At 36.4% G+C, this 20,925-nt stretch overlaps 1 protein-coding gene and 1 long non-coding RNA gene across 11 annotated transcripts in view; one reads left to right on the top strand and one right to left on the bottom strand.

Moving 5' to 3' along the window:
* LOC138145099 (uncharacterized) overlaps nucleotides 1-2,894 on the top strand; it is a 51,890-nt gene extending 48,996 nt beyond the window's left edge. The window contains exon 4 of the long non-coding RNA XR_011164109.1: nucleotides 1,271-2,894. This is a non-coding gene — a long non-coding RNA (uncharacterized lncRNA). The remainder of the gene's footprint in view (nucleotides 1-1,270) is intronic.
* Nucleotides 1-20,925, bottom strand: part of GTDC1 (glycosyltransferase like domain containing 1) — a 476,083-nt gene that overhangs the window by 147,519 nt on the left and 307,639 nt on the right. The window lies entirely within an intron of this gene.

The raw sequence follows: 20,925 nt of genomic DNA, 5'->3' as shown, positions 1-20,925 counted from the left end.
AAGGAGGTTTTTGCATTTCTTCCTCCCCAAAGTTCTGAAGGGAGTTCCAAACCATGCTGTACATATGCCTGGAGTACACTGGATATTGATGGTCATGGAAAAGGGCATGGAAAAGGCCTAGAAGGAGAACTTAAATAGCTATAGTATTAAACATGCTCCTTTATGAAAATATAGTTAAAAATGCAGACCTATCAGTCTAGATGAGGGCCAAAAAGCATATACAATTCATAATATTATAAATTATAGATAGGGTAAATATAAATTTCTTCAACAAATGCTAGAACATCCCCTTTGAAGTTCAAAAGAAATCATTCTGAGACCCTCCCCCCCATCCTCCCGCAAAAAAAAAAAATGCTACTTTACATAGTGGCTAGTAAACTAAAAGAACTTTTTACTCCAGTAGCAGGTACAGGATAAAAATAGAAATAGGTTCAAGGACTTAGAAAAATGTATCAGTAATAGATAAGTTTCTGGCTTGTCTCATAATTTGCCAAGAAAATTGAGGCTATTTGCTGAGAGCCCCTTCTTATCCCACAACCCTTCGATATAAGTCCTCATTATTTTCTCCTCTATTGTAGTTTCTGATGAAGAAATGACTCTTTTATTTGCCTAGGCTAACTGATCTTCATGTACCCAATAACCCAATATCTTATCACCTTCTGTTTTCCAGGAGACTGCTTCCCACTCTCTAGATAATTTTCAAATCTTATTATCTACTGGTTCTTCCCATTTTCTAGACACACACACACACACACACACACACACACATACACACACCTTCACATTCTTAGAAACAAAATAAAAACAACAATAAAAAGAAAACTACTAGATCCTACCATTCCCATTAGATATAATCCTATGTCTCTTCTTCCTTTCTCAACCAAATTCTTTCGAAAAGCTGTCTACACTTGGTACCTCCACTTTCTTTTCTCTCATTCTGTTATAAATAAACATTCTGCCATCTGGCTTTCAATATCAATTAACTGAAATTGCTCTCTCCAAAGATAACTCTGATGTGAACTGGTCAAAAGATGGAAGAATACTAACGGACAGACGTGCGCACTTATGCACGTGTGCACAGACACACAAACACACATACACATATACATATATATATATACACATATACAACATATATATATATATATATATGCATGGAGTCACTCCTTGGTGAAATAGGGAGAAAAGTAGAGAAGGGGGGAAAGCAAAATTATAGGGAAGGAAGGGATTATTTCCTAGCAATACAAATATATTTATTGCTTTTTTTGAGGTGGCAAAGAACGGGAATCTGAAGAGGTGCCCATAAATTGGAGAACGGATGAAGAAAATATGGCATATAAATGTGATAGAATATTATTGTGCTGGACCCTTGTCAGAACGATGATCAACCAGGATTTCAGAGCACTAATGCTGAAACATGCTATGCACCTCTTGTTAGAGATGAAAAACACAGAACGCAGAAAGTGAGATAATTTTTTTAGGACATGGTCAATGCAGAAATTTGTTTTAAATGATTATAATACATGTTTTTTTTGAATGCCAATGATGTCACTGGGATCAGTGGGCGGTGGGAGATTGGAGGTAGGATGGAAGGGCATATGGGAGGGTAAAAAGTTGGATCTTGGTTGAGTAAAAAAAAATATTAAAAAAAATACTCAGGAACTTTGATCAACACAATGACCAATCAGATTCCTAAGGTCTAATGATGAAACATTGCTGCCCACCTCCTGACTGAGAAGGGATAGGCTCAGATCTTTGAATGGCCATGTCTTAAAAAACATGGCCAATTGTTTTGCTTGGAAACATGATTGGAACAGGGGTTTAGTTATTCTTGCTTTTTCAATGGGAGAATGAAGTGGAAAACAGAAAAGGTGATCTTTGAAAATAAAATTAATTCAATTTGAAAAAAAAAGCTAACTAGGAACTCTGAATTGCCAAATAGAATAACCTCTTTTCAGTCCTAATCCTTCTTGATCTCTCTATGCATCTGATAATGCTGACCACTCTTGAATATTTTCTCCCCTGTGGGTCTGCATAGCATGGATCTCTCTTGGTTCTCCTCCTACGTGTCTGAAAATGATTTCTTAGTTTCCTTGATAGCATCTTCATCCATGTCATACATATTAACTTTGGGTTTATACCAAGTCTTTGTCCTGAGAAGCTTTCTGTTTCCTCGTAATTTTCTCTCAATTACTGACCTCATCAGTTGTTAGAGGTTTAACTGTCATCTCTATGCAGATGACTCCCAAAGTTAACCAGACCCAGTCTGCCTCCTGAGCTGTGGTCACATACCACCCACTTTCTAATGGACATTTCAAATTAATATCTGTACTTTTTCAATAGACAACCTCAAACTCTTCCCAATCCCACCCCTCTTCTCTATTTCCCTATTGTTGTTGCTGACCCTTGATTGCTGAAGAGGACCAGTGACATCACAGGGTGATGTCGACTTTCAAGTGAGGCAGTTTCATCAAGTCATCAGCCTCACTCTCTCTCAGAGTCATCAAAGTTCAGTGGCAAGACAAAAATCAAGAGGGTGAAGGCCCCGGATGCAGTGGATGACCTTGATATCTTCAATGCCTGACCAAACTCTAAGAGTTCCACAGAGCCTGCTTCAGCCTCTTTCATGACCACTGGATCAAACTGTTCTCATCTGCCCATTCCCCTGGGGAAAGTCTTCACATGCTGGGGGTAGACATCTCCCTAACTCACTGACAGGTTTGAGGCCTATCGGTTATCTTCAATCTGGTTTGACTTTTAGATACTTTTACTGGGGTGTGGCCACTGTGCATACTACAGCTTCTTGGAACCACAGGTGAGAGTTGGGTGGCAGGCAGACATTACCAAAGATAGATGAGCAATACTGAAAAAGGTTTCACAAGCCCTCATACCAGATATATACAGGACAGTGTAGAGGAAGGCAATAGCATTGAGGGGACAGAGAAAGGCTTCTTGTAGAAGGTGGGATTTTGGCTAAGACTTGGAAGGTAGGAGGCAGAATCGAAGAAAGAGCATTTCAGGCATAGAGGACAGTAAGTAAAAAGGCACTGGTTAGACAAATGGAGTGTCTTGTGTGAGGAACAGAAAAGAAGCCAGGGATATTCACAGAGTGAATGGAGATCAGTAAAATGCAAGAATGGAATGGTATAAAAGGGCCAAGTTGTGAAGAAAAAGCCAAACAGAGGATTTTATACTTGGTCCAAGAGGTAACAGGTCCTCAGTGGACTTTGGTGACATGGTCAGACCATTAATAAAATCACTTTCTTATGATCTATGTAGAGGATGTACTGGAATGGGCAAAGTTGGGAGAAGAACCAGAAGGTTACTGCCATTGTCCAGGCATTAGGTGATGAGGGCTTGCACCAAGGTACTGGCAGTGCCCAAGTAAAGAAACAGCGAGTATATGAGAGATCTATTTTGGAAGAGGGGAGAGTTTAGGGAAGGAGGTGGAAAAGATAATGAGTTCAATTTTGGCCATATTGAGTTTAAATGTCTATAGGATTTTTAATCTGAGGTGTCCAATAAACAGTTAGAAATATGAAACTGGAAATCAGAATTGCTGGACAAATATATTTCATAATCATCAGCACAGAATTGTTAATTAAATCCATGGAAGGTTATGAGATTATCAAGCAAAACAGTAAAGAGGGAGAAAAAAAAGAGGGCCTGGGAAAGAGTGCTAGGGGACACTCTAACTAGCAGGTATGGCCTGGATGACTATCCAACAAAGGAACCTGAGAAGCAGAGTCAGGTAGGTAGGCAGAGAACCAGAAGAGAGCAATGGTGTGAAAACCTAGAGAGATGAGCGTGCAGACAAGAGGAGGATTACTGACAGTGTCAAAAACTGTGCAGAGCTCAAGAAGGAAAGGATTGAGAAATCACCACTAGATTTGACTACGAAGACATCGCTGTTAACTGTGGAGACAGCCATGGACATTCCTTTACCCCTTACTCTCACTTATCGCATTTATTTCATCAAATCTTATTTTTACGTCCCTAACATCTACCCCATCTGTTCCTTCCTCTCCACTCAGCCACAACTTTATTTCAGACCCTCCATTAACATCCTGAACTCAAAACCTTCCACTCCCCATAACTTCCCTATTTTTATTGATGGCATTTTGAAACATCTTAACTCTTCTAATATTATACAGACACACACAAATTTATGTAAGAACTTAATATTTAACTTTTTTGGTATATTATATGTAATATTTATTATCTTATTTGATCAAAGTCCTGTTGTAACTATATCACATATGGAAAATGTTTAAACTATCACCGAGACATCAAAGGTCTACTTTTTCAGGGGCTATGAAACAATTCAGGATCTAAAAGATTCTTATATTTTTGAATAGATTTTATGAATGACACAAGATAAAGTATACTATTATATTGCATTTATGATCCTATTTTAGTGGACAATAGTAATCAACTTCAACATAACCACTTATTCATTCGCAATTTTTTTTAACATTAGCTAAAACTGAAGTTTTTTCTAATGCTCTAAAATTATTTCCTCAATTTGGTTTCATAGGCTAATATTTTACTGGTAATCACCAAAAAACTACCATTATTCTTAGGAGTTTAAATGTCTGTTTATTACCTGTGATTTATAAGATGGGTGTTGAATTGGTTTCTTTGTGTTGTGATGTCCATGCATTTAGACACTTAGACTCAAAATAATCTTTCATCATGTGAACAGAATGGTTAGTCATACAACATTTCTATAATTCAACTCACAAAATTTTATGTATGACTGGGAGTAATAACACAGCTATATCTTCCTTATTCTATAAAGATGTAAAATTTGATATATTTAAACTAACTTATATTGCTTCAAATGAGTGAATTAAACTCAAGGCCTTAAAATAATTATACTTCTTAGCAAATGCTCACATATACGGGTTAACCATATTTAGTGTACTCAATATGAATGATTCTGTCTACCTGATTCTAAACTGAAAATGCAAAATCAAACTGTAAATCAGGGATAAGTGAGTGTTAAAAATGTAAAGACTCATTTCTATTTTTTTTTTATTGCTTTTGGAGTGGGGAAGGCAGGGCAATTGGGGTTAAGTGACTTGCCTAAGGTCACACAGCTAGTGTTAAGTGTCTGAGGCCGGATTTGAACTAAGGTCCTCCTGACTCAACGGCCACTGCTCTATTCACTGTGCCACCTAGCCACCCCCTCATTTTCTATTTTTGATAATGATTCTTCAAATATCACAAAGTAATTCTAGTAGTATAATGATAGTATAAGTTCAATAATTTAATAAAGTAAACATTAATTACATATCTACTATGAGCAGAATACAACGCAGTATACAACAATGCTGGAGATATATAGATCAAATAAAACATAGACCCTTCCCTCAAGAAGCTTTTGATCTAGAGGGAGATTATGACAGTAAGAAGAATGGTATTTTTTTTTATTAATTTGTTTGTTTACTTTTAGTTTACAAGATTCAATTCCACAATTCCTTGAGTTTCAAATTCTGTCCCCCTCCCTCCTCTTTCTCACCCCCCTCCCTCACCCATGACGGCATATAATCAAGTATAAATCTGTAAATACTTTCACATTAGACATTAGTCAGGTTATAAAGACAGATTGTATCATATGGAATGAAAAATGGTAAAGAAGAAATAAAACCAAACAAGAAAAAGAAAAAGAACGGGTAGTTTGCTTCAATCTGGATTCAAACTCAGTTCTTTCTAGTTCTTTCTCTGAATGTAGACATCTCTCTCCATCATGAGTCTTTTGGGATTGACTTATATCACTACATTGCTGAGAAGAGTCCAGTCTATCAAAACTGGTCATCACACATACATTGTGTCTGTAATTGTGTACAGATTTCTCCTGGTTCTACTCTTCTCACTCATCATCAGTTCGTATAAGCCTCTCCAGGTAAATATGACGTCTACCTGCTAAGGTGAACTTTTCTTTTTTTTAAAGCAATTGGGGTTAAGTAACTTGCTCAAGGTTACACGGCCAGTTATTATTTCTGGGTGTGGTGCTGAGTATCTGAGCCCAGATTTGATCCAGGTCATCCCGACACTGGAGCCGGTGCTCTTACTCACTGAGCCACCTGGCTACCCCTAAGCAATTGGGGATAAGTAACTTGCTCAAGGTTATACGGCCAGGTGTTTCTGGGTGGGTGCTAAGTGTCTGAGCCCGGGATTCGATCTCCAGGTCTTCTCAACACTGGAGCCGGTGCTCTTACTCGCTGTGCTACCTGGCTGCCCCGTCTAAGGTGAACGTTTTGATAAAGGCAAAGGAATGGCCTAGATAAAATGTTAAGAAAAGTCTCTAGGTTAAGACAGAATAATCACTTTTAGCTGAGGACAGTGTAGAAGAAATCTCAGAGAAGGTAGCAACTGTGTTCTCTTGAAGGTAGGTAGAGATTTCAATGGGGTAAGAGGGTAATGCTGAAAAAAATCAATTAGTTATAGTACAGCCCACATAAGTGCATTTTCAAAATGGATTTGGCAATAACCTTAGAGTTTCCCAAACTTAGATATCAAAATGCCTTCTTAGTATTACTTTGAATTCACCATGGCACATCATGAACACTATATAAATGTTGGCTATTAATAGCTAATAATAATAGCCAACATTTATGTAGTGTTCACGATGTTCCAGGCACCATGCTAAGTGCTTTAAAATTATTATCTTATATCTCAATTAGTACCAAAGTTAAAATATAGAGGCCTTCAATATGGATTAACTAAATGTAGGTGTCCCTGAATTTAAGAAAATTTATTATAAAATATTCTGCCATACTTTTTTAAAAAAATTAGTCAACAAATGTGGCAGGTATGAGCTGATGTAACATTATTTATAGTCCCAGTGAAACAAAATGTAGAAGCTTGTGTCTCAGATTTTTTTTTTAATTTACATCCTTTTTTTTTTTAATGGAGGACAGTATGCTTTTTAAAGAGACAATTAAAAAGAATAGCATGCCTATTTCTTCCTAAATTAGAACCATTTCTCCTACACTATGGACATATTAACACTCTGACTTCAGATCACATTACTGGAAAAACATAATTTGATTTACATCGTTTTGCTATTCAGTTACATCTCTATTTCAGATGGTAAAATAAATTCATACAAAGAATCTGGGATAGCCATAATTCCGCATCTTTGTCATATTTAGGGTAGAAAATGGCAATGAGGATACCCTAGTTACCTCGGATATGAAGAACAGAAAGGAGGACAAGACAAAGGTTTGGTATAAGAAAATCTTTTTCCCATGTCTTTTGCATCTTGTTTCTGGAAGCCAATGAATTTGAACTTATTTTATATAATTTTTTGCCCTACCTACATTAAAGTTTGACTTGGATTCCTATTTCACTGTGTGAGTACTTGATCTGGTTCTTAAAGGCTATATCAGTAGAATGTAAACTCTGGAAGTTTCTCCTAAACTAGAAATGCTTTGAGTTTTGCAGGTAGTAGAAACAGCTTTTGTGGGTGGCTGGGGGGGGGGGGGCGGAGAATGAGGTTCCTATTGACTCATGAACCTCTTTGGACACTCCATGTCTTACCTGTGCCAAGATTTATGTTGGCTCTACTCTCCTTGCCTCAGTCTCCAGGCTTCTGTCCTATATATATCCTGCACATACATAGTTGTTTACAAATTATTTCCCATTGGAATATGAGTTCCTTGAACTTTTACTTTCTTTATCTCTCTAGAATTTAGCATAGAGGCTGGCACAAAGTGCTTAATAAATGACTTGACTTGGCTTGACTTCTGAAAGGACTGAGCTCTGCAAAGGTGGAAGGAATTAGTACCCACGTGGATGAAATCACCAATCTTTTAAAGTCTGAAGTATGGTCTAGATAGAGAAAAAGAAGGGACAATAAAAACTGAGATGCAGGAGAACAAAATGTCATTATTTTGAATCTTTTGAGATGATCTAAACAACAAAACTGATTTCATTTTGTCTACCCACAAGCAATACTTCATCCATCATTACTATTTATACTTAGCACCCATACCTATGGGCACCATGGGCTAGTCATTGAATTGTCTGCTTGATGTTAATAATAACACATCAAATAGTACAGCATTTCCTGGACAACTAAACAAACAGCATAATACCATGAAAACCAGCATTCAGAGTCTGAAAGAAATCAGGATAGGCCCAAAGAAAATCAGGTAAAAAAAAAGTCTAACAGGAAATTGACTAGGTCAAATGCCATTTCAATAAATACTGTAATAAAACAAATTATAATTATGATGTTTCCAAGATTTGACCTGTGGTAAAAATGATCTGTTGACCTCATTACACCAAAGTTTGAAACTGTACTATGAATTGACTATTAAGTAAAAAATAACCTTTTTTTCAATCCCTGTCCAAAAGATAAAAGGGGGAAAAATCAACCACCTGACTCAGTATATGTGCACCAGATAGAAGAGAACTGTCTAGTCAAGAAATAACCTTTTCTTCCAGACTCTTAATTAATCATGGAAATAGGAAAGAGTTTTCTTTATGAGAAAGAATGACAGCAGTGCAAACAGTTGATTCTGGCAGAAGAAAAAGGAGATATGGCAAAAGAATTGGGCTTGAGTTCTTCTATATTACCCACATTTTAGAAAATTACTGTTTGTGGTCTGTACATCAGAAAGCACCATTTATTTTAGTTAATCTAAATAACAAGAGAATTTCCTTGTGTATCAGTATGTCTTGAACTTATTTTGAAAACTATTCATTACAATGAAATTCCATGAGAATTTGGGCATCTCCCTAAGTTTACTGTAATGGGATTTGACCTGCGTATTCTGCTTGTCATTTCTAATCCATTCTTGTTAGGTTTTTTTTAGGAATCTGTGTTTTAAAGAAACACCAAAAGTATTTTACCGTAAAAAGATGCATGGATTGATTCTCGTAGACTAGTGACATAGGATATATAGTACAAGTAAATGGAAGATGGTTAAATAGGGCTAGATCAGGGTCAGCCATACATGTAGGCAGCTGCTCTACTTTCTTATGATTTGATGAGTTCATCTATTCAGAAATATCTCCCCGTTACATGGCCTGTCATAGTCCTTTAAATTTTCACCAACACAGGAATCCTTTGGGTTAGGGCACTCTAAAATTCTCTTTTAAAATGCAATGATAAACCTAGTGTGTTTTCACCTCAGTGTTATCTAAGTACATTAAACACTCTTTTCCACATCAGAATGGATTGTTTGCTTCTTTAGCAGAAAAAAGTACAATGAGAAAATAGAACAAAGAACACTTGCTCTCTCAAAATCCATTTCTAGGACCTGCAAAAACCACAGCCTTTCTATCTTGGTAAGATCTTTCAGAGTTTTGTTCAGGGAATTGATAGTAAGATAGAACATGGAACCTGAAGAGTATTTGTATGTCGTAGTATGAGGGAAATAGGGAATAAGTGACTGTAAGAGATATCAAAAGGTAAGAAGAAGGTATCAAATGAGCTATAGGAAAGCACAGAAGAGAGACTTAACTCTACACAATTCTGTTGAGGACAGATCTTATGATTACTAGTAATAAGAAGCAGGAGCAATTATGAGCTCTTCAATACAATGAAGCTGGGCTAAAAAGGATGAACTCATATTTCTTGCTTTATCATACATTTCTGTGTCATATATCAGAATAGTATGCTACAAAATAAAAAAGCTTATACATAAAACATGCTACTGGAATAAAAGTGAAAACAGAATTAAGACTGTTTCCCAGAGATAAAAATTCTCAACATATTTCAATTCTAGAGACTCTTTTATGGTAACAACAAAAGGAAAAGCTCAATGAATTTTTGAAGCATTTCAAAAACAATGACCTCCTCGGTGTGGTGTAGTGGATAGAAGTTCAATGTCTGAGTCTGAAAGACCTGGATCTAACACTTCCTGACCTTAACCAGCTTTGACTCTGGGGCAAGTCACTTAACCATTACATGCAACCAAGAAACTCTCTAAGACTGTAAACTGTAGAACAGTTTCTGATTTGTACTGGTAGAGGGTTTCCTCACTATCAGTTTCCTATATCAACAAAATTAAATGTCTGAACAGAAAGATGGAAAAAATGGAGCCTCTTCCTGATCCCAAGCCCCAGCTCTCCATGCTTGTAGAATAACCTCACAAATATGGTCAGATATGACAGAACGTGCAATAGAATTTTGAACCCCCAAACAAATTCTGATAGTGTATTAGGATTTCAAACCTGGTTCTTAAGCCTATATCGATTTACTCCTAACAATAATGCCTTCTCTCTCTCCTCTCATATTAGGAAGTTCACTAAAATGTATAAATGGTATGATCTTCATGAACTTTACCATGGAACTATCTACTTATTACTCTTATTACTTTAGAAACCTGCTGTACATCATTCATTCACAAATTAAAAACATTATAGCTTATAATAGAGGGTAAATTTAAAGTTGTTCATAGGGAAAGGCTTATTTAGCCCATCATCTCCAATGCGCACTCTAAACAGCCAGGAGCCCAGGCAGAGAAGTAGCAGCTGGGTGCAAGGAAGCATCAGGGAGCTGAGACTAGGGTACCGCCAGTGAAGAAAGTGGCAGCTGGGAGTGGGGAGGGTTTCAGCATCCAAGATTTAAAATGATCCAAACAGGAAAATGCCAGCTGGAAGAAAGGGGTGCTAGGCATCCAGTAACCGTCTGGTAAAACCAATTTTCTGTCTGGTATAAGAGAAAGCAAATGCCACACTTTAAACATACTAGGTTTGAAAAAATGGTTTGCTTCCCAATTAGAACAGTGCCCATCTTAAGGGGAGTTCACCAGAATGTATGACCTGTTACTATGCCAGGGAGCTTATTCTTAACTATGGCATTCTGTTTTCCTTGATGGTGCCAGGGTGGTTCTTCTAAATACCAAAAATATGCTATCATGAACTTAAAATACTTTATACTCTCCCTAATTCCAAATGGAAATGAAAGGGGACCTTAAGGTGATTTAAAGGATAAATCATTAAAAGAGGATTCTGAAAAGATCACATGAAAGAGAAAACAACACAGGGACACTCATAGATACAGATACTGAGATATACATTTCAAGTATTCAAGACAGTCATCTAAAGACTATGGGTTTAAACCCTCAGTTTATCAGCTCTGGAGGCCTAATTTTGCAATCAGCTAAACCTACAGTACATTTTCATCAAGTGCTGCAAATCAGCAAAATATTAAATGAATCTTGAAAAAAATGATTATGAATCCACAGTTCTGTTTGACTGTATAATTCTATTTAAGATTAAAATTACTATCATAAAAAGGCCACTTTCTGAATGTAATTCCACAAAAACATCATCACAAAAGCTTTTACTGCTATTTATGTCAGAATGTATTTTAAACAGTTCTAATCATTTACCTTTGTGGACACTTAATTAAAATTACAAAACCAATTTTAATCTGTAGTCCAATTAATATGCAAATATATGCAAATGTGGTAAATCAAGGTGGTGATTAAGTTAAGGACACTCTATTTCATGTCTGCTTTAAGTGTGAAAACAAACAATCTTTTTTGTAATTGTACTGATGGATTGTGATGTTTATAGGGTTAGTATGGGGTACAAATGTTTATGCATCAACATTATGCCAAAACAAAGATTTTATACTCTGGAGTGATTTAGCATCCAGCATACATTCAGATGCAACAAAGTCATTTTGCAGTCATCTTGTGAATTAGAATAAGGTCAAAGCAAAGTTAAATTTCTATGTCATCCATTTGTATGGCTATTTAAAATTCAACAATCACTTTCTGATGTGTTAGGTAAGAGCCAAGAAGTCTCAAGAATGGCATATTATCACCCTTTATCATTTAGTGTTCCTAATATACTGGTTTATCTTTGATACTATTACAGAAATAGTTCTCCCATTAAGGTACAAAGATATTCATCCTTTTTAACCCCTGTTTTTCATAAGTTGACAGTTTTAAATATGGAAAGCAGTTAAAATTCACATCCTCCTTCCAGTTTAACTACAGGGATAAAGGCATTCTTACAACCATTTCCTCAGTTCTCTTTTGGTACTATTGGGTATAGATGATATAGATATCATCTTTATTTTCCTGGGCAAAATTGCTCTGATGAAGATTGTTTTAAATAGAGTACAAAGCTCAACCTCATTGGGACTCAGTTTGCCAAGTCTAGAGTTAACATGAATGACGGGCTCAGATTTCTTTTAATTTAAGACTTTAAACCTACTGGTAATTATTTAAACCAGAATTTAGCACACAAGAGGAAAAAAAAAAGGTGGGGCACTCTGTTTGAAAATATTTTTTAACTAAATAAAACCCAATATTCATATTATGAAGTCAGATCTCAAAAAATAAAAATATCCATGAAGCTTTGTGCATGATTAAATATACATCAACTATCATGTTAAGGCATCTATATTAGAAAACATCATGAATAACTAGTTCAATAACACTGATGTTATCATGAATGTGATTAATTTACTTTTTAAAGGCTTGAATAAGCCTGAAAACACTTAATATTTTTTAATGTAATTGTAAAGAAATATTTAAGCATGGCATATTTTTGTTCCAAATCTTTCATGTTTCTTATGTTACTCTTTTCAACACAAAACATTTAGTTGTTAACAAATAAGAATTGTCATAATTCAGCATTAACCATTGGTATTCTTACAAACATTTTACAGGATGTGTGCATACACACATATGTAGTATTTATATTTCAATATTTTCAATATTTATTTTTAAACATTTATGTTTCTGTATATATATACACACTGTATATAAGTATAGATATAGCTATATGAATGATTTCTCTACATCACTAAGAAAATGAAGAAAGGTTTGAAACAGAAATTACCCTGTCATTTTTAACATTTTATATACATTTAAACAGAATATTGCTCTGGAAAGGCAGATAATTTAATAAAAAAGTAATGCACTTTATAGTTCTACTTATTAAAGAATGCAATGTGTCCTTAAAGTGTTTCTGGAAACTTATTTCTTCTCTCAGACTAATCTAATTTTAATACCCATATTTTGAAACCCTTAAAAATATCTAACTTTCAAGACAAGGATCCTAATAAATGTTGAATGTAATTGCTGCATATATATTTTCTTTAACTGTTCCGCTGTTCCCATCATTACTTTCCACTGTACACATTTTCACAAATAAGTCACTCCTCTAAAATTTTTTTAAATGAAACTGTATACAATAAACCATTAAGTTCATCTCTCTCTCTGAGTAGGTGTTTAGGGACTGTAATTTTCTAAATGTATCCAGTACCAACATATTCAATTATGAAGCAGTCTTCATGTGATGATGCACCTAAGACAGCAGTTTACATTTATATTAACAAACTCTATCTTCATTATAGTACAAGGACAAAGCAGGATTCCCTTCCCCAATTTAGATCCAACAGTGAAATACATACTATAATGCAGCACATAAAACGAAATAAAAAAGAGTAACATAAAATGTGCTGCATTAAATATTAGAACACAAAACAGCACAATCAAGACTGGGGCAGAAGCAGTAGCAGAATGTGAGAAAAACATTAGATAATAATGGGCCATCTCAAATCTGAATGTGAACAGAGAACAAAAAGCAGCCCAGTCATTATTGGTCAGAGAAACCCAATGAGGAAGTCTTCATCTTTTTTTTAGTTTAAAAAAAAATTATAAAGATTCAGATCTTTTAAAAAAATAAGGGACTGCTAGTGCAAAGAGTCATCTAATCAATCAATTAATTAATTTTTAAAAATCACTCACAAAGTATTTATTAAGTACTGACTACATGCCTGGTACTGAGCCAGGTGCTGGGGATAAAAAGACAAAAATCTAAATCAGAATTCTGCCCGTAGTAAACCATTTCATCAATAGTTTAAATTTGTAATAACTCCAACAAAAACAAGGAAGGCTTCTGCTGAGTCACACACACATCTCTTCCTCACTCCCAGCCCACCCATATTACCACCATTTCTTTCCACTCTCTTTGTGATATGATAAGGAACTTAATATTTAGTAGTTAAATGGTACATTGACTTAAGGAAACTGATCATTAATGAAGGAGAATACTGATCAAAATATCACCTAATTAAAAGGTAGACATGATGGCATGTCCTGCTGGCTTTAAATGAGAAGATAGGGATGTGATTTACAGTACTTTGTAAAAGTCCTTAGCTTAAAGCCATATCATTTGATCTAACAGCAGGTATGAGAGAACAGAAAGAAAATCCAAAATACAACAGAGTAAAAAAAATGACAAAATTCTGCCCAAGAATGGGCTCATTAAAATAAACACTGTGATTTTTTGTCTTCCTTCTTTCTTTCTTTTTTGATTATAAATACCTAAGTGTGTTTCATCATTTGAAGGTACATCCTCAGGAGGAGTAAAATAATAGATTTTTTAAAAATGTAGACTAGAGTATTTTATTGGCAAAATTTCATACTGAATTATTCTGTTTTATTTACCAAAATTAAACCAAAATGTTAATACTCTCAAATTAATAAAATTTAGTTTATTTTTTTAAAGCTAAACTATCTTGCCTTTCGAGATAGAAGTATGTGCCATTAGGCTGAGCTACACATAGATCACAGAAATGGATTCTGTTTGCTGATAAACCTGCCTAAATAAACTGATTTGACCTTGGGACTGGCTCAGATTCCATGAAGCAGCCCTTTTGAATAAAGTCCAAAACCTACACATCTGAGATGATTTTGGATCTTCTCCCAGCAAAGCCTTCATCCTAATGGCCATCTGGGGGGATGAAAGGCCCCAAATTTTCTCCAAATTTCTGGGAGGTTGAATGTTGGCTGGGACAAATTCCACTCTCTGTCCTGCTGTCCTGGGATAGTCTAAAAGTTGATATAATAAGATGGCAATGAAGATGAGATATTATGGGATCATTTTCCAGGAGCATTTTCTTTTATTCAAATTCCTTTTTAGGCAAATCATTTTTAAAAAGATCATATTCTAGGAACTCACAAAGATCTAGCTCTCTTTACAAGGATGATGGAAAGCCAACTCTGAAAATAAAGGTGGATAGAAGTAGTGTTTGCATCTGTTTGCTATTCTCAAACCAAAACCCTAAGTAATCATCTCAAGGATTTGACTGAATCTACAATTTTCTCTGACTTTGTTTTTAAGCATGTTTATTTCCTTGCTCACATGAAATGCCACGTATCCAAAAATGTTGGGTCAGAGAACAAATAACTCCACTCCAAGTTTAATCTGCAGATGATCAAGAATGAAGAAAATTTTAATCAGACTTAGCATGTACATGGCATTATACTTCATGTTCAGCTTTTCATGGGGAGAAAACAGATTCTGATGTGCAGGGGGAGGATGAAATGTGGAAGAAAAACTTTACATCTTTTCCTATGGCCATCTCACCCAGAAAGACATCCTTCTATCTGACTGGGCTTATGTTTCCTTTATGCAAAATGTATAGATAATAATATTACAAATTTCATCATGCATATTTTATCTATTACTACCTACCTCCCCACTCCCCCTCACTTCCTTGTTCTCTCCCTCCCCCAATTGGCTGGAGTGAAGCTTTACACTTTAAAGCCAAACATGACTATTCTTGAGCACATAACAGGACCTCCCTGGAATGTATATGGTGCACACCAAAACCTGATTCTTGGATACTTGTTCTTCTAATAAAACATCATTCACGGTTTTGCTTATTTCCATAGCCTCAAATAAATCTAATTCTTGGTCATGCATTTAGTCTTCTGTCCCCTGACTACCTGCATCACCTTGCCAGGCAATACTCTTTAGTAAATTAGAAAACAGGCTTGGACCAATAACTTGACAATGTCAGGATTATGAAGAATCAGTGAGGCTCAACACAGGCATTGAAGGTAAGTAAGTATGTTTTGGTTCAGGCTGCTGGAGGTCTGGCATGGTTCAAGAAGTTGCCCCTACCTCCCAGGTTGGTACATATTAAAAGTGATGGTCATGACTTCAGTCTTCCATCAGAGATCTTAGTTAAGTTGGCTTATCACCGAAGTCTGATTCCCTAACCATAAAACTGCAAGTATCTGAGAATGATATGGAAAAGCTGCAAAACTCGCACCTTGATTCAGTTTTCCATTATGTTAGGCTTTTCTTCTTAAGTGGTTTATTGAGCTAGTAAATATTTAAGTATCAGTTCTATGCTTGGCATTCTTTCATTTCCCATGGAAAACATCTTTCCATGATAGCCATATCACACAAAAAAACGTGGAAAAATAAAGAAAATAAGAAAAAAATATACTTCAATTTGCATTCAGAGTTTATCAGTTCTCTTTCTGGAAGTAGGCAGCATTTTTTTCATTATGACTCCTTTGGAATTGTCTTAGATCATTATACCAAGTATTTCACAGTTGATCATCATTATAACATTGCTGTTACTGTACACAATGATCTCCTGGTTCTTCTCACTTCAATTTGCACCAGTTCATATAGTTACTTGCCATGTTTTCTGAAGCCACCCACTCGCCATCTCCCACAGCACAATAGTACTCCATGACATTCATATGCCACAACTTATTCAGTCTTTTCTCCATTGATGATCATCCCCTCGATTTCTAATTCTTTGCCAGTACAAAAAAGAGTTGCTACAAATATTCTGTATATATAAGTCCTTTTGCTTTCTCTTTGATCTCCTTGAGGCACGGGCCCAGTAGTGGTATTGCTGAGTAAAAGTGTATGCGCAATTTTATAATTGTTTGGGCACAGTTCCAAATTGTCCTCCAAAATGATCAGACTGGTTCACAACACCTTTTTTAAAGTTTATTAGTGTATCTATTTTCCCTCATCCCCTCCAGGATTTGTCATTTCTGATAGAGGTGAAATGGTACTTCAGAGTTGTTTTAACTTGCATTTTTCTAATATATAGTGGTAGAGCATTTTTTTTCATGTGACTATAGAGAGCTTTTATTTCTTCTTCTAAAAACCACATGTTCATATTCTTTCAATTGATAAATGGACCTTGTTTTTATATATTGGACTCAGTTTCCAATATATTTTAGAAAAGAGGCCTTTATCAGAGATGTCGGCCCTTAAAATTTTGTGATATTACTTCATTGTCCATAGTACCTTTTAGCAAAATAGTTTCCTTGATTATCTTTTTAAATTAGGTCTTTGTCTGAGATCATGATTGCCATCCCTGTCTTTTTTGCTTCAGCTGTAGCATAACAGATTCTGTTCTAATTGTTTTTAACTCTGTGTGTGTCTTTCTGTTTCAAGTGTCTCTCTTATAGACAATATATTGTTGGATTCTGGTTCTTAATTCATTCTGCTATCCACTTCCATTTTATGGATGAACTCATCCCATTCACAATCACATTCACAGTTATGACTACCAACTATGTATTTCCTTCCATATTATTTTGTTCTCTTTATCCTTTTCTTTCTATCTTGTCCCTCCTCAAAAGTCTGTTTTGCTTGTGGTAACTGCTTTCCTAAATCCATTCACTTTTTTTTTTGGAGGGAACGAGGCAAGGCAATTGGGGTCAAGTGACTTGCCCAAGATCACACAGCTATTAAGTGTTAAGTGTCTGAGGCAGAATTTGAACTCAGGTCCTCCTGACTCCAGGGCTGGTACTCTATTCACTGCACCACCTAGCTGCCCCCCCCAATCCATTCAATTTTATCAACCTTCCCTCCCCCGCCAAAAAAAAAAATTTCTTATCCCCTTCCCCTCCTATTTCCCTATTGGATAAGATAGATTTCTATATCCAACTGACTGTATATTCTTCCCTCTTCAAACAAATTCCAATGAGAGTAAAAGTCAAGTGTTGTCTGCCACCACTCCCCATTCTCCCCTCCACTATAAAAGTTCTTCCTTGCATACCTCTTTTATGTGGGAGAATTTCCCTCATTCTACTTCTCCCTTCCCTATTCTCCCTGTACACCCTTCTTCTCACCCCTTCTTTTATTTAAAAGTGATAATCCCAACATAATCAACTCACATTTGTGCCATTTGCCTATGTAGACTCCTTCTAACTGTGCTATTAATGTTAAAGTTTTTAGGAGTTAACATACATCATCTTCCCACATAGAAAGGTAAACAGTTTATTGAATCTCTTATGATTACTCTATCTTGTTTGCCTTTTTGAGCTTCTCTTAAGTTTTGTGTTTGAATGTCAAATTTCCTGTTCAGCTCTGGTCTGTTCCTCAGGAAGGCTTGAACGTCCTCTATTTCAATATTCATTTTTTCCCTTGGAGGATTGTACTTAGTTTTGCTGAGTAAGTTATTCTTGGTTTTAATCCTAGATCCTTTGCCCTCTTGAATATGCTATTCCAAGGCCTCTGCTCCATTAACTTGGATGCTATTAAATCTCATGTGATACTGTTTGTGGCTCCACCATATTTAAATTATTTCTTTCTGACTGCTTGAAGTATTTTATCCCTGACTTGGGAGCTCTAGAATTTGACTATAACATTACTGGGAGTTTTTATTTTGGGATCTCTTTCAAGAGGTGATCAGCTGATTCTTTCCATCTCTATTTTGCCCCTGATCTAAGATTGTGCAGTTTTCTTTTATAATTTCTTGAAATATGATGTCTAGGTTCTTTTTATTTTTAATTATACCTTTCAGGTATTCCAATAATTCTTAGATTATCTCTTTGATCTATTTTCTTGGTCGAATATTTTTAAGGAATTATTTTCTCCAATGAGCTGGTATACCTCTTTTTCCATTTGGTCAATACTGCTTTTTAAGTAGTTCTTCTCTTCAGTGAATTTTTATGCCTCTTTTACCATTAAGCCAATTCTGTTTTTTAAGGTGTTATTTTCTTCAGTATTTTTTTGTGCTTCTTTTACCAAGCTGTTAATTCTCTTCTCATAATTTTCTTGTATCATTCTCATTTCTTTTCCCAATTTTTCCTCTACCACTCTTCATCTCTTTCTTTACCTCTTTCATGAATTCTTGCTGACCTTGGGTCAAGTGGTATTTTTTCTTTGAGGTTTTGCTTGCCACTGTTTTCACACTGTTATCTTCTTATAAGTGTAGATCTTGGTCTTTCCTGACACTGCAGTAATTTTTATTGTCATGTTCTTTTGCTGTTGTTTGCTCATATTTCTAGCCTCTTTTTTGACTTTGAACTATATTTTGAAGTTGGGCTTTGCTCCCCTTGGGGTGGGGAGGTACTATTCCAAGCTCCAGGTTTTTCATGGTACTGTATTCAAAGCTTGTTTTGGTGAGGTCTACAAGTTTTGGCGTTTTGGGGGGGATGTGATCTGAAGACAGGTGTGGTCACTGCTCTCCTGGTTTGCGCTCTGGTCTTTAACCCAGGAAGGGCTTCTGCTCCTCTGCAGCTAGAAGTACTATCACTCCTCTTGGTCTTGGAAATATGACTGGGTCCCCTGCTCTCCTGCAACCACAAGCACTCTTCTCCTTGGCAATAGAGTTGCCAATCAATGTCAGCTGCTCCCAGTGCCAGCAAAGGGTCCCCTGCAAACTTTCTGATCAATTGTTGGACCCCCTTACTGGAAATGGGCTAAGACTTCCTAAAGCTGCTGCCGCTGCTGTTGCAACTGCCTCCAAAGTCAGGAGCTGGTGCTGCCATAGTATGCACTCTGGATCAGATCCCCCACCTCTCTTGCCAACCTCCAAAAAAGTCTTACTTTGACCTTTTGTTGGCACTGCTACTCCAAAATGTGATTTGAAGACTTATTTTAAAGTTATTTGGAGGGGATTGTTGGGAGAGTTCCACTGGATTGCTGCCTCTACTCTGCCATCTTGGATCCACCTTCTGTTTGACATTCTGTTAGAGAACAGAAGACTTAGGACCCTTTCTTGTCAATGAAAGTTGGCAGTGAAGATATTAAATGGCTAATATCATGGAAGATTATATGCAGAATATGTCAACTATGTGTGATGTTATCTAGAATATCCTTTAACCTATCTATAACTCAGTAGACAGACATCTGCCTGCAGCAGTGGGATTAATTGATTTGTCCATGGTCCCAGTCAAAAGTGTCAGAGCGATAACTTGAACCTCGGTCTTTTTTGACTCTGGGTCCAATACTATCTCCACTAAACTATGCTCTCTAATAGGAAAACATTTCAGAACTGCAGTATGAGAGGTTTGTTTGATTTTTTTTCCACTGCAAGAGAGAATGCATCCTAAACTGAAGTAAAATATAAACAGGAGTTTTTAAAAACTATTATAGCCTGATTTGATAGGACTAATGTACTTTAATTAGGCCCACTCCACCTTCTTCACTCCTGGGACAGGATTTATTTTTCCTACAAGAAGAAAAAGTGCCCCCAGAACAAGATTATTTCCTTGACATCTGTGATAGTAATGGCAATTAAAGATTCCCCTGTATTGGCTTGGTTTTCAAATTGATTGTGTTAAAACCCAGAGTTTGTTAATCCCACCTGTGGGATGGGCTTGTTGATGTGAAAAGAAAGTCCTGAAGTGGGAGGAGCTGGTGATGTAGATTTGGAGAGACACTAGAGAGAGGCGGAAGATCTTTTTTTTTTGGAAGCAGCACCTCGTGGAGAGAGAGAGACTAAGAGATTGCTGGTGGCCGCTTTGAATTGCCCTGGACTTTTGAGACCTGCCCCCTGAGCTGCCAAGGACTGAGGAGACATGGCTGTTTTGCTGGTACTTTGTCTGTCTGTTTTGATGTTATTTTGCCAGATTTGTCCACTGGTGAAAGACTGTCCTGTTGAAGAAGTCCTGGAACCTGGCATTTGGTTAAGAAGGCCTGAGACTGTCCTGCAGACAGAGAGTGAATACTGTCCACTGGTGAGGGACAGTACTGAGAGTGAATACTGTCCACTGGTGAGGGACAGTACTGTTGTTGCAGGGGTCTGGGGACTGTCCGGCAGACAGAATGAATACTGTCCACTGGTGAAGGACAGTGCTGTTGTTGCAGGGGTCTGGGAGCCTTTCTGTTGGTTCAGAAGCCCTGAAGAAGGATTTTCTTGTTGTATGTTTACAGAAATCCTGGGAGAGG

Source organism: Petaurus breviceps, unplaced genomic scaffold (assembly GCF_028583685.1).
Source record: "Petaurus breviceps papuanus isolate PSGF00001 unplaced genomic scaffold, PetGlider_PUasm1.0 90723, whole genome shotgun sequence".
In the NCBI taxonomy this organism is placed as follows: domain Eukaryota; kingdom Metazoa; phylum Chordata; class Mammalia; order Diprotodontia; family Petauridae; genus Petaurus; species Petaurus breviceps.
Note: the sequence above shows the minus strand (reverse complement) of the source record. Positions and strands in the feature narration are given on the sequence as shown.